This window comes from Macaca mulatta, chromosome 13 (genome assembly GCF_049350105.2).
Source record: "Macaca mulatta isolate MMU2019108-1 chromosome 13, T2T-MMU8v2.0, whole genome shotgun sequence".
Taxonomy (NCBI): Eukaryota; Metazoa; Chordata; class Mammalia; order Primates; family Cercopithecidae; genus Macaca; species Macaca mulatta.
Window position 1 is genome coordinate 8,378,819 of NC_133418.1, and position 12,303 is coordinate 8,391,121.

Here is a 12,303-nt window from a genome sequence, read left to right on the forward strand (position 1 = left end):
GCTCCAACCTGAATTGTAAGATGCGTCTTGCTCTCACATTCTACCTCTTTGTACTAAAAATTAGTGCATTTCTAAAACTGTAAAAAGGAATTGCTTGGCTTTTCTAAGTGTAAAATCACCCAGGTGAGATTATTTTTCCATGTTACGATGCCCCCATCACCCCTTGAGATGTACTGAGCAAGACGCCTTGTGGGAGGGAGTTTAAATGCACAGACGTAAGCCCTGCAAACCCAACACTGACAATCTTTACATTAACAAGAACACACTTCTAATTATTCCAAATTCTGTTAAAATTAAGCCCAAATGTTCAATTTTCCACGTGTTCCTCTTAATTAGAAATGAAATGAAAGAGAAAAAGGAACCATTAAAATTATATAAATAAAAACAGATGGAAGGGAGTATTGGAAGCTCTTTTCTATAATAACATTCCCTTTAATAAAATTCATTGGTTAATTTGGTTGATAAAAACAGCGTTAAAATTAAATAAGAATTAACATACACTCGGATAAATATTTGTCACCTCTTTCATGTGCTACCATGATAAAGGTAATTTAGCTTAAAAGCAGTCATCATCTTTCTTCATAACTGATAAAGCATTACTAATTGTGTGTGTTAATACGGTACAATATGGAATTGAATAGAGATTTTATCTTAATAACATCTCCATTAAATTAAAGACAGTGTTGTATGACAGGAAAGATAAGTCTGTTTATTCCAAGCCAGCACATCAAAAGAACAACTGCAGGAGATGGTGCAGTAACTAACATTTTCCATAGTGTTCTAGCTGGCAGCATCACATTTATAGTCACTGTTGTAAGCAACACTGTTCTGTGGGATAATCTAGATAATGTTTCATTGAGAAAAGTGATATTTTAATTATGGTGTGAAAGATACGGATCTTTTCCGTTCTGTGTCTAATAGGATATTTCTACAAACAAGATGCTGAGTGGAAAATCATCTGATTCTGTTGCACTACAATAACCATCCTTTGAGGCAATTTCGCCACCCCTGAGCCTCTGTGGGCAGGACATGAGGGGTCAGGGGTTACCAAGAAGAGAGTTGACAATAACAACTGGACTGGGGGAATGAGGGGGCCGTGGTGTCAGTGCCTTCCTCCTTCTGTCCCTCCTGGGGCTGTCGTGTGCAGGACTGCCTTCCTGCCCCAGGGCGGTGCACTCAGCTATGTCCCTGCAGGCTGGTAGACCAGGATTCCCTCCGTGCATTAGCCAGCAGACGGCCCGGGCTGAAAAGGGGGAGCTGAACCCTGATGGAAAAGAGGGAGTTAGAGTCCAAAGCCCAGCTCCCTTCCCCACGTGAGCCTGGGGAGCTCAGCTCTGATGAATACATCATTGCCTTGGCACCATCTGCCCTGGAGGACCAGGAGATGTTTGGAATGCCAGTTGTTGTGTCTGTTCGTTTGTATTTTAAAAGCACATGCCACAAACTGCCTCTTCGGAGACTGTGGATTTGCTGTGACTGTGAGATGCTGTGCCTTGATATGCTGACATTCTCCCATGTCATCTCTGCCTCTGGGAGCGAATGTCCTCCAGCCCTACAGACACATGCAGGGCCTCGGAAGACGTGTCTCCTTACTGCCACTCCGGCCACACACACCTGATAAGAAGCAGCATTATTGTGAATAACCAAAGTCAATATTAAGTACTGGATAAGAATGAAAGTAGTTTGGGAATAATTATAACCACCCCCCCTACCCCCAAAAATATACTGTTCAAAAAGTCAGTCTGGAGAAGCAGATAACAACCCTATTTTTATACCAACCCGACTGAATTCTTAATACGTGGCAAAAAAGAAAATCATGGCTTACCGTAAAGCAGGAGATGTCATAAATAATGAACTGCACTAACAGCTTAGCATCATAAGGAGACAGATGGAAAACTTCTCTCCCGAGATCACTGCTTCCAGAATTTGAGGAAGGGCTTCTGGACGTGTTCAGGGTGGATAGTTCAAGCCTGAATTTCAATGAGATGGGAACACTTTTTAGTATAAACGCAAGATTTTCATGTCTCCCTTTTAGGAAATACGGGGATTATGGTGTTCATCTGTTTCATCCAGGACTGGAAGCAAAACCCTGAATCTCAGACTCTTCCAGCATGTCTGATTCAATCAAACAAGGGAAGATGCTGCGGGTGCTTTGTATGCTAAGGAAGTGCTAGGATGCCATCGTCTGTCCAGGAGAAGAAAGGAACACCCATCCGTGTGGTTAAGCTATCAGAAAACTGGAGCATTGGGAATAAAGAAATTATTTCCACGAGACAAGCATGCCAGCCATTGGCTCGTAATGAGCTGAAAGACCAATGACTGCTTCTCAGAGACTCCCAAGGGCCCAGTGTCCTGGCTGCAGACCTGCGGCTGAGTCAGCATGGTGCACAGCAGAAAGTGAGGGGAGGGTGGCCAGTGCTGCCCCGCCAGGCTCTATCAGCATCACCTGGAGCAGCACAGACGCTTCAGTCTCCATTCTTTCTTCAGGAAAGAGGCCTACTCACAGATGGACACACCAAGGTTCAGGTAACCTCAGGAAGCTCATTTACTCACACAGTCCTGGCCCATTGGGCTCTCTGGAGGCCCTTCTTCCTTGGCTGTCATCTATTTTTAAACTGATATGTAGTAGTTGTACATATTTATGGAGGACATGTAATATTTTGATACTTGCATACAATGCATATTAACTCAGGGTAATTGGGATATCCAAGACCTCAAACATGTATCACTTCTTTGTGTCAGGAACATTCCAAATCTTCTCTTCTAGCTATTTTGAAATATACAATATATCATTGTTAACTATAGTCGCCCTACTGTGCTATCAAACCCTAGAACATATTCCTTCTATCTAACTCTATGTTTGTATTCATTAACCAACCTCTCTTCATCCCCTTCTCCCCTGTACCCTTCCCAGCCCCTAATAACTATCATTCTACTCTCTACCTCCATGAGGTCAACTTTTTCTAGCTTGCACATATGAGTGACAACCTGCTATATTTGTCTTTCTGTGCCTGGCTTATTTCAATTACCGTAATTACCTCCAGTTCCATCTGTGTTGCTGCAAATGACAGGATTTCATTCTTTTTTGGTGGCTGAATAGTACTCCATTGTGTATACATACCACATTTCCTTTATTCATTCACCTATTGATGAACACAGGTTGATTCCCTATATTGGCTATTGTGAACAGTGCTACAATGAACGTGGAAGTGCAGGGATCTCTTCAACATACCGATTGCCTTTTCTTTGGATATCTACCCAGCAGAGGAATTACTGAATCACATGGTAGTTCTATCTTTAGGTTTTTGAGGAACCTTTATACTGTTATCCCACAGTGGGTGTGCAATGTGTGTTCCATCCATCGACAGAGCACAAACATTCCCCGTTCTTCACATCTTCACCAGCATCATTTATTTTTTTGTCTTTTGATAGTAGCCATTTTAACGGAGGTGAGATGATATCTCATTGCGGTTTTGATTTGCATTTCCCTGATGATTAGTGACATTGAGCATTTTTTCATATGCCTGTTGGCCACTTGTGTGTCTTCTTTTGAGGAATGTCTTTTCAGGTCATTTGCTCACTTTTAAATCTGATTATTTTTATTATGTTTTTTGCTATTGAGTTGTTTCAGTTCCTTACATAGTCTGGAGATTAACCCCTTGCAGGATGGGTAGTTTGCAAATGTTTTCTCCCATTCCACGTATCGTTGCTTCACTCTCTTGACTGCTTCCTTTGCTGCACAGAAGATTTTTAGCTTGATGTTACCCCATTTGTCTATTGTTGCTTTTGTTGCCTATGCTTTTGCAATCTTACTCAAAAAATATTTGCCCAGACCAAGTCTTCAAGAGCAAAATTTGCACAATATCTGATTAGGGTCTGGGGACCATTCAGAGCGAGTCCCCTGGGGGCACCTGAGCCAATAGGTGATCTAAACCTTCATCACAATTATGAGCCATCACATCAAATAGCCCATTTCTTCCAAAACCCAACTGACTCTTTACGGGAACTGTGCATTTAAAAATGATGAAGTCATGCTTCCTTATCTTGGGGACACTGCAAATAATGGGGTGCTGTAGTTTCACTAAAATGCCTCAGATGAACTTTCCAACCCACAACCCTTAAACACAAATGAATAGTAGCATGGATAGTCAAGTGCAAGCTCAAGTTCAAATTGCCAAAACACAGGATATCAGGCATAAGATTAATTTACCTCTTACTTGCAAGATAAGGTAGGAAATGATAAAATCAAAGGCACATATTTTCAAAACCAAAAGAAATAACAATACATACAAAATGTTAACAAACGAGATGATAATTGTGTCAGTAATTCCCAAGGTCAGGCTGGGGGAGAGTGTAGTTGGGAAGACACCAAAACTCAGAAATTGTGGATTCCTCACTGTCCTTCCTTCCAACACAGTGGAATGTGGACTGGTCTGAGAATGTGATGGTGTTCAGGACAATAGGTTGTAATGTGATTGGGGCAGAGCTTTTCTTTTCTTTCTTTTCTTTTCTTTTCTTTGCTTTGCTTTCCTTTTCTTTTGAGACGAAGTCTCCCTCTGTTGCCCAGGCTGGAGTGCAATTGTGCAACCTTGGCTCACTGCAACCTCCACCTCCCGAGTTCAAGTGATTCTCATGCCTCAGCTTTCCGAGTAGCTGGGATTACAGGTGCCTGCCACCATGCCCAACTAACTTTTGTATTTTTAGTAGAGGCAGGGTTTCACCATGCCGTCTAGGCTGGTCTGGAACTCCTGACCTCAGGCGATCCACCTTCCTCAGCCTCCCAAAGTTCTGCGATTACAGGCGTGAGCTTGTTACTTAGAAAAATGTCAAACTTATAGAAAAACTACAGTAATTACTCCTATATATCCTTTATGTAGATTCACAAAATGTTCACATTTTGCCACATAGGCTCTGTCTCTCTCTGTGAACATATATAGTTTTATGTTATTTTATTTATTTTTTGCTGAGTCTTCTCAAAGTTGTAGGTATGATGATTCCCTACATACTTCGGGATGCATCTTCCATAAGTGAGGACACTCTGTTACAGAACACATTCACTCTCATTTTCCATTACTGCTTTAAAGATTACCACAAACCTAGCAGCTCAAGACAACACTCATTTATTATCCCGTCGTTTCAGTGGGATTATCCCATAGCCTGGGTATGGCTTAGCTGGGTTCTTTGGATAGGGTTGCACAAGGCTGTAATCAAGGGTGGGTCAGGGTTATGGTCTCATCTGAGGCTTGCTTGGGGAAGAATCTGCCTGTCTTGGCAGAGTTCAGTCCTTGCAGCTGTAAGACTGAGGGCTTCAGCTCCTTGTGATATCTCTGCTGGAGGCTGCTTTCAGCTCCTAGAGGTCACCCTCAGTGCCTCCCATCACAGATAACCCACAGCATGGAAGCTTGACTCTTCAAAACCAGCAAGAAAGTGAGAGACGCCAGCAGGAAGGGGTTACAATCTTACATAACACAATCATGTAATGATGTGCACATAACTGCAGACTTCGAGTCACTTTTGCCATAATCCATTGGTTAGAAGAAAGTCATAGGTCTTGCGCCTTCTCAAGGGAAGGGTGTCACACAAGTCAAGAACACCAGATGGGTTAGGTGCAGTGGCTCATGCCTGTAACGCCAGCACTTTGGAAGGCAAAGGCTGGCAGATCACTTGAGGTCAGGAGTCTGAGACCAGTTTGGCAAACATGGTGAAACCCTGTCTCTACTAAAAATACAAAAATTAGCCGGGCATGATGGTGGGCGCCTGTAATCCCAGCTACTTGGGAGGCTTGAGCCTGGGAGTTGAAATTTGCAGTGAGCCGACATCACGCCTCTGCACTCCAGGCTGGGTGACACAGTGAGACTCCATCTCAAAAAAGAACACCAGGTGGTGGGACCATGAGGACCACCTTAAGTATCTGCCATAACATTACACAATGACCAAATTCAGGAATTCACATCAATATTATCCTTCTCAATGTATTGTGCCTGATGTCAGCTTGTCCCATTGTTGGTGATATTAACTCTGATTATTTGGTGAAAGTTTCTTATCTGTTAAATTTACCAATTTTCCTTTTGTAATTATTATCATAGCCTTTATCAAAATGTCACCCCACCATTTTAGCAAAATTGCTGATTCTTTGCCTGATTCAGTTATTACCATGATAATTGCAAAATACCGATTAAAAAAAAAAAACCACTCCATCATTCTTTTTTAACTCCATTATTCAACATGTATTAGTTGGCAATTGACTGTAAGAAAGAGTTTTCCCTCTGTTGTATATCTGAGGGTATTTCCCTGTTCAGCATGTCGTCAGGCGGGGCTGCAGGATAGAATATAACATGCATATGGCCGACATTAAAAAGTAGGTAAGTGTCACCCAGGGAAGATACCAGACATGGTTTAAGGTCTTTGAAAACAGACAACATGAACACCTGGCTCGAGTGGCCCAGCGATGACTTGCAGCCAGGAGAGAGAGAGCATGCACGCAAGATGTAGCCCCTGGCATTGCGCTGGACCCCATGGCTGGTGGGTCCACTCCATAGGTGATGTAGGCAGTGTGATCACACACAACCCACTTCAAGGGCCCCCAGCTCTCCCCATGTAGGGTCTGAAATACAAAAAGCTGGGGATGTGTCTGATGGCCATCAGCCCACATACTGATGTGGACATGGAATTTGTAACAGAGAGCGGTATCCCCTCCCAGGTGATAAGCCCAGCACAGGCTATGCAGGCTCTTTCTCTTCCCATGAGAAAATGTTCCAGGCCCAAGGCCCATCTTCCACAGCTAAGCAGGATGCACTGACCACACGTGTCTGCTTTCCCAGTAGTGACTATGTATTTATGCAGGCATGGACTTGAGGAATCTTATTATTTTAATGGCTTAAAATATATGACCGTCATGACTTGTTTAGATGCTCTCAAATTGTCCCATATTTGGTCAGTGGGAGCCCTTTCAAGCTGGCTTCTGTCTCCTGAGTCCTTTGAACATGTCCCCAGCATTCTTTGAGTACTTCCTCACTTTCGGACATTACAAGATGGTCCAGGTCAATCTTGTTCTTTCCTGTCCCAGTCCTGGAGTCAGCCATTTCTCCAAGCAGCCCTGGTTTCTTGTATAGGGAAGTGGCATTTAGAGAACGAGATCAGTGTGCACGGGAGAGTTTCAAACAAAGACATGGGTGATAGAATTGGGAGAGGCCACTGCAGTGGGTGGGACATTGGATGCCAGCTGTACTGTGGGTCCTTGAGAGGCTGAGAGTTAACTATTAGCGAAGTTTCCTTGAATGCCCCCAAGTGTTTAGAACCACACTAAGCCCCGAATGGGTCCTCTTTGAATGCCTGGCTGATTGATTCGTTTATTCATTGACTGTATTTATTGCTTGACAACAGAGCCAAAGTTGGTTCATTAGATGTATTTTCATGGACTATTGCAATAGGTGCAATAAAGTGCATGAGCAGCTTGGAGGTCATCCAGGCCACACCTCCATTTGGCTAATGAGGCCTCTTGGACTTCAGCAGGGGGAAACGCCATCTCCAGGTCACACACACTTGGCGGACAGCAGAGCCAGGTCTGGACACCAGCCCTCCCGGCTCGCTCCGGCACCTCTCATCAGTACAGCCTGTGACGAGATGCCAGAAAGAATCCTTTCCTTTTAACAGCAGAAAAGGTCACATAAGCCTCACCGTGACTTGTCTATGGTGGCTTAGCATGGGAGACATGCATTCCAACCCCGCGCACCGCAGGCAGCGCTCCTAGCCTGAGGCTCACGGGCTGTCACTGAAAGCCAAACTGGAGGCTGCCTGTAGGCAGGCCTTCAGTTAGCAGAGTCACCCTCAACCATGGGCTCTCTGGAGTTCTGAGCCCAGCCAATCCACCAGGCTTTCTCCACCACTGACCATCTGCAGGCCACTGAGTTCTAGAGGCTGTGGTGATTCTGGGAGTCTCAAGGTCCCCATTTCCGCCCTGAGGTTCTCCATGTCTATTTCACTGTGAGAGTAAGCAATGTTACTCCTCATTCATTCAAAATAAATAAAATGTTCTGAAAAGCCAGTGTCACAAGCATAGCTGTGGTTCACTGAGGCCTTAAACCATGCCTAAACTCTTGCATACTTCCTCTCTGGTCATTGCAACCGCCATGCAAGGAACCTATAATTATCTCCTCATTTTTCAGATGAAAAACCTGGGCCAAAAGAGACAAGCAGCCTTGTCTAAAGTCAGGGTAAGGGTGTGGAAGTGTGAGCTGGCAGCTGAACCCTGATCCATGGACTCTGAGCAGGTACCTCCCCTCTACAAGGATGAAAGGACATTTAAGGCCCACAGGCTGCGTGGAGATGGCTGGACACTGATTCTTCTGCTCCCCACCACTGGGGTTGGCCTGCGCTTCCAGGATTACGGTGGCCCCTTGGCTCTTACCCTACCCCATCCCATCCCTGAGCTTCTCTCTGTCACTGTCTGCCAGCCCCAGGCGGGCTCCTCGCAGCCCCAGGCGGGTTCCTCACGGCCCCAGGCGGGCTCCTCATGGCCCCAGGCTCCCTTCTGCCAGCAGCAACTCCCGCACTGGTTTCCTGCCTCCCTAAAAGGACTTAGTTCCAGCTCTGTTTTTAAACCCCAGAAAATGTTCTGGCAGGGCCAGCCCATAAACATCCTTCTTTTGGCTGGAGCCACACCAGAGGTTTCCCCCTGTAGTCCTTGGCACTTTGCCTGGGGGCCGCTGTGCGAGGGTGGGCCTTGGCAGTAGAGGTTTTCCTGGCCCCCGTCCTGGGAAGCACTTATGGGACAGTACCTACAGATGGAGACGAACAGCTGGTCAGGGCTCAGACAAGTTTAACTTCTACTGTGGGACCAATATTCAAATAAAAACGTTTCAGTGACTCTGACAGGACAGATACTGGGGTTCCCAGTAGCCAAGAAGAGGTTACAGAGTTAGACCTGGACTCCGACGCCAGTCCTACCCGGTACTGGCCATGGGACCTCGAGCACATTACCTAACCTAGTGAGGGGCGAAGTGCACGTGACCCGCCTCTCAGGGGCTGATCTAGCCTAAAGCTAATGAAGCTTAAGGTTTTTGTATTTGTAATTTTGTATCCTTTGCTCAAATGGTATGAGCTGCAAACACTGGAAGCTATTTCTACCGGTTGTTGATGGCTATTTACCTGTTTTAAGGGACAATTGTTTTTTCTCTCTAAGGAATGAGTGAAATGGTGACTTTGATAGCTTTGTGACCACAGAACCCAAGGAATAGACCCAGAATTCTCTGGAAGGGAAACATCACTGTCACAGAGCCCTCTAGGCCTTGGTCCAAACTCCTCCCCTTCCCCCACCAGTCTGGGTCTCCTGAAGCCATGCAGGTGAAAGTGCTTGGAAATGGCCAAGTGCCGTTCAGACGTCAGAGGAAATAAGTGCTGTTTTCAGGTCACGTTCCTCTAGCGTAGCAGATCCCACCTGGCTACACGCTGGAATAAGCGAGAGACTTCCAGACACACAAATGTCTGGCCTCTACCCCAGACAGATTCCATCAGAGTCACTGGGTGCAGGACTCAGGTTTTGGCACCTTGTTTAGGTTGCTCAGAGGATGCCACTGTGCGGCCGAGGTTGAGAGCCGCGGCTCTAGAAAGCCATCCTGGGCCTTCCAGATCACGTGCTTCTGCAGCATTAATTCTGGAGTATTTATCTTTGCTGTTCATTTGGTGCTTAGCCTTGTCTCCTTGTCCTGTCATTTGTTGTTTCTCCTTCACAGACTAGGTAGTGAGGACCCTCATAGCCTCTCCCCTGCCATTGCCCCAGCTCTGGGCATTTATTTAATTCTGCCTAAAACCGCGAGCAGGAGAATGTATCCAACTGTTTACCGTGCACTCAGGCATGTCCGGTCTCGCTTGATAGATGCTTCAGCCCGTCTTATGTGCTAGCAGCCTCCATCTCATCTAAGCCCTACAAGAAACCTGCAAAGGAAGGAATTTAGTGGCTCTATTTTACAGGGGAGGGAGGTGAGGCTCAGAAAGGTCAAGTAGCTTGTCCAGGCCATGGGGCTACCCGGTGCTGGAGCTCTGCGTGCAAAGCCTCGTGCCCCTCCCTGCAGCATGGTGCCCTGGCTATGGTCTTGTCGAAGCAAGGACTGACCAGAGAGAAAGTGTGTTTGGGTGCAAAGCTGGAAGGCAGCTCAAATGGTAATGAAGAAAACTGTAAAGCTAAGATTTGAGTTTTTTGCTGCAGAGTTTCATGATATGATTCATGCTCATTTTGTGCGGCCAGGGTTAGCTCTGAATGATTAGGTCAGCTATAAAGTGTGGGTGCTTTCCTGAGTTCCTGCCGAAACAAATTAATAATAAAATGACCTATAAATATTTAATAGCCGATTAGAGGTTTTTCTCTTTTTTTTTTTGGATGAGTATCAACATCCTTGGATAATTGCACTTGAAAGTTGCAAATAATCTCTGACCCTTGTATTTTTCAATATAACCTATGTAAATTACCTCTCCAGAAAAATCTGTTTGGAGTCTAACAGACCTTGCAGGAAACAGGAATAGCAAAACCATTCAAATCTAGAGGTCACTTCACTCTGAGAGGTGAGGACAGCGTGCTGGACCAAGAAGAGGTGGCAGTGGGTGCTGATATTCCCTGAAATGACAGTTGATTCTGTGAAAGATACAGCTCCCCAGTGGCCCCAGCCCTCTTCCTTTACACCCAGAAGACCATCAGCCAAATTCCCCACTGACCTCAGATGACTCAGAACTTTCTCAGCCAGGCATGGTGGCTCATGCCTATAATCCCAGCACTTTGGGAGGCTGAGGCAGGTGGATTGCTTGAGGCCAGGAGTTCAACACCAGTCTGGACAACATGGTGAAACCCTGTCTCCACCAAAAATACAAAGATTAGCCAGTCTCATAACCCACTCTCAAGAAAATAAATAAAAATTAAAAATATTAAAATATTAACAAAGAAGAACCGACCTGCCTTGTAGCCATGCTGGAATCAAGACCACAAGGATTCCCTTCTAAGGCAGCTGCTCTCTCTTAGTGGTTGGGTGAATGGTCCTGGAGCTTGCTAAAAATGCAGGTCAGTGGGGCTGGCCAAGGCAGGGCTCAGGAATCTGTCATATTAGTTAGTAGCCCAGACCCCTTGGGGTTGTGAATACAGACTTAGCATCACAGCCTCAGGACACCTCCGTGGTCATCTAGTCCAACCTCTTCCCTTTTGTCTGATCCCCAATCCCATCTCTGCCATTGGAGTTCCTCTGGGCTCTCAGAATCAACAGTAGAGAAGGAGGTGGGATTGGGAGGCTGAGAAATTGGGCTGTGATGCCCAGCGAAGGCCTCAGCCAACCGCGCAGGAAGCTCTGGAGCTGGGATGGTCCTTCAGAGGTGTCCACGCCAGCTCTGCCCCGAGAGCTGCTCACAAGTGTTAGACACATTCACTTTGAGGGCTGGGTCTTGGGTCCCACTTGTGAAAGGTAAACCAGGTGGAGTGAACTAAGGTCTTCTTTAGGAAAGGGTGTTAGAAAAGCCCACTCCCCATGGCCAGGGCATCAGACAGCCCCGCTGGGATGCAGAGCCATTACTGCAGTAGTATATCAACTTTAGCACAAGGTCTTAACCAGTATCTCTCTAACATCCTTATATTCCAGGCTTTCCTAGGCAGAATAGTGTCCTCAAGGAATCCTCCAGTCATTATATCAGTAAGCCCAAATATCCCTGTTGAGTTCATCAGTTGATGAAGAAATTGAGGTCAGGGAAAAGAAGTTGCATGGTCAAGGTCACTTCACACGCTTGTTCTTTTTCAGGCCTTGGAAATATGACTCTTTTAAGGTGTATGTTTCAAAGCATCCCCAGATGTCTCAATAAAAATACGATGACATACCTCCCTGTATATATTCACATCCTATTGACTCCCTTTGTTTCCCAGAAAGGCTTTTCTCTAACTGGAGTGTTTTAATAGAAGCAGGCAAGAAGCCCCAAGACCATAGAAAAACCAATTAGCAAGGATGGAGGTGATCCTTCAATCCCATCTGGTGTCCTCAGTGCCAGAGTCCTAACCAGGGTGGGGCACCCCAGGTTTTGTGTCAGGGCTACAAGATACAGGAGGTGCAGATGCCATATCTCATTGCTAATGCAACTGATTGAACAACGTGCAGTTCCTGCGTCAGCAGCACCCCCAACTCAAGGCACACCTCATCAGACTCAAGGCAGACCTGCTCCTGGTCCCCTAGCTAGCCGGAGGACAAGGACAGAGGGGTGACCAAGGCCTCCTGTGATCTGGGGGTGCAGTTCATGTTTGCTTATGAGGGTTGAAGGTTCCTTTTCTATCAAAGTGCC

The 12,303-nt window shown here is 45.8% G+C and overlaps 1 long non-coding RNA gene across 1 annotated transcript; it reads right to left on the reverse strand.

Annotated features, from left to right (window-relative positions):
* Positions 1 to 411: 411 nt before the first annotated feature.
* Positions 412 to 2,117, reverse strand: LOC114671869 (uncharacterized). Its single transcript, XR_003721999.2, has 2 exons — positions 1,826 to 2,117; positions 412 to 1,614 (listed from the first exon to the last, which is right to left on the reverse strand). It is a non-coding gene; the product is annotated as an uncharacterized LOC114671869 (long non-coding RNA).
* Between the last annotated feature and the right edge of the window lie 10,186 nt (positions 2,118 to 12,303).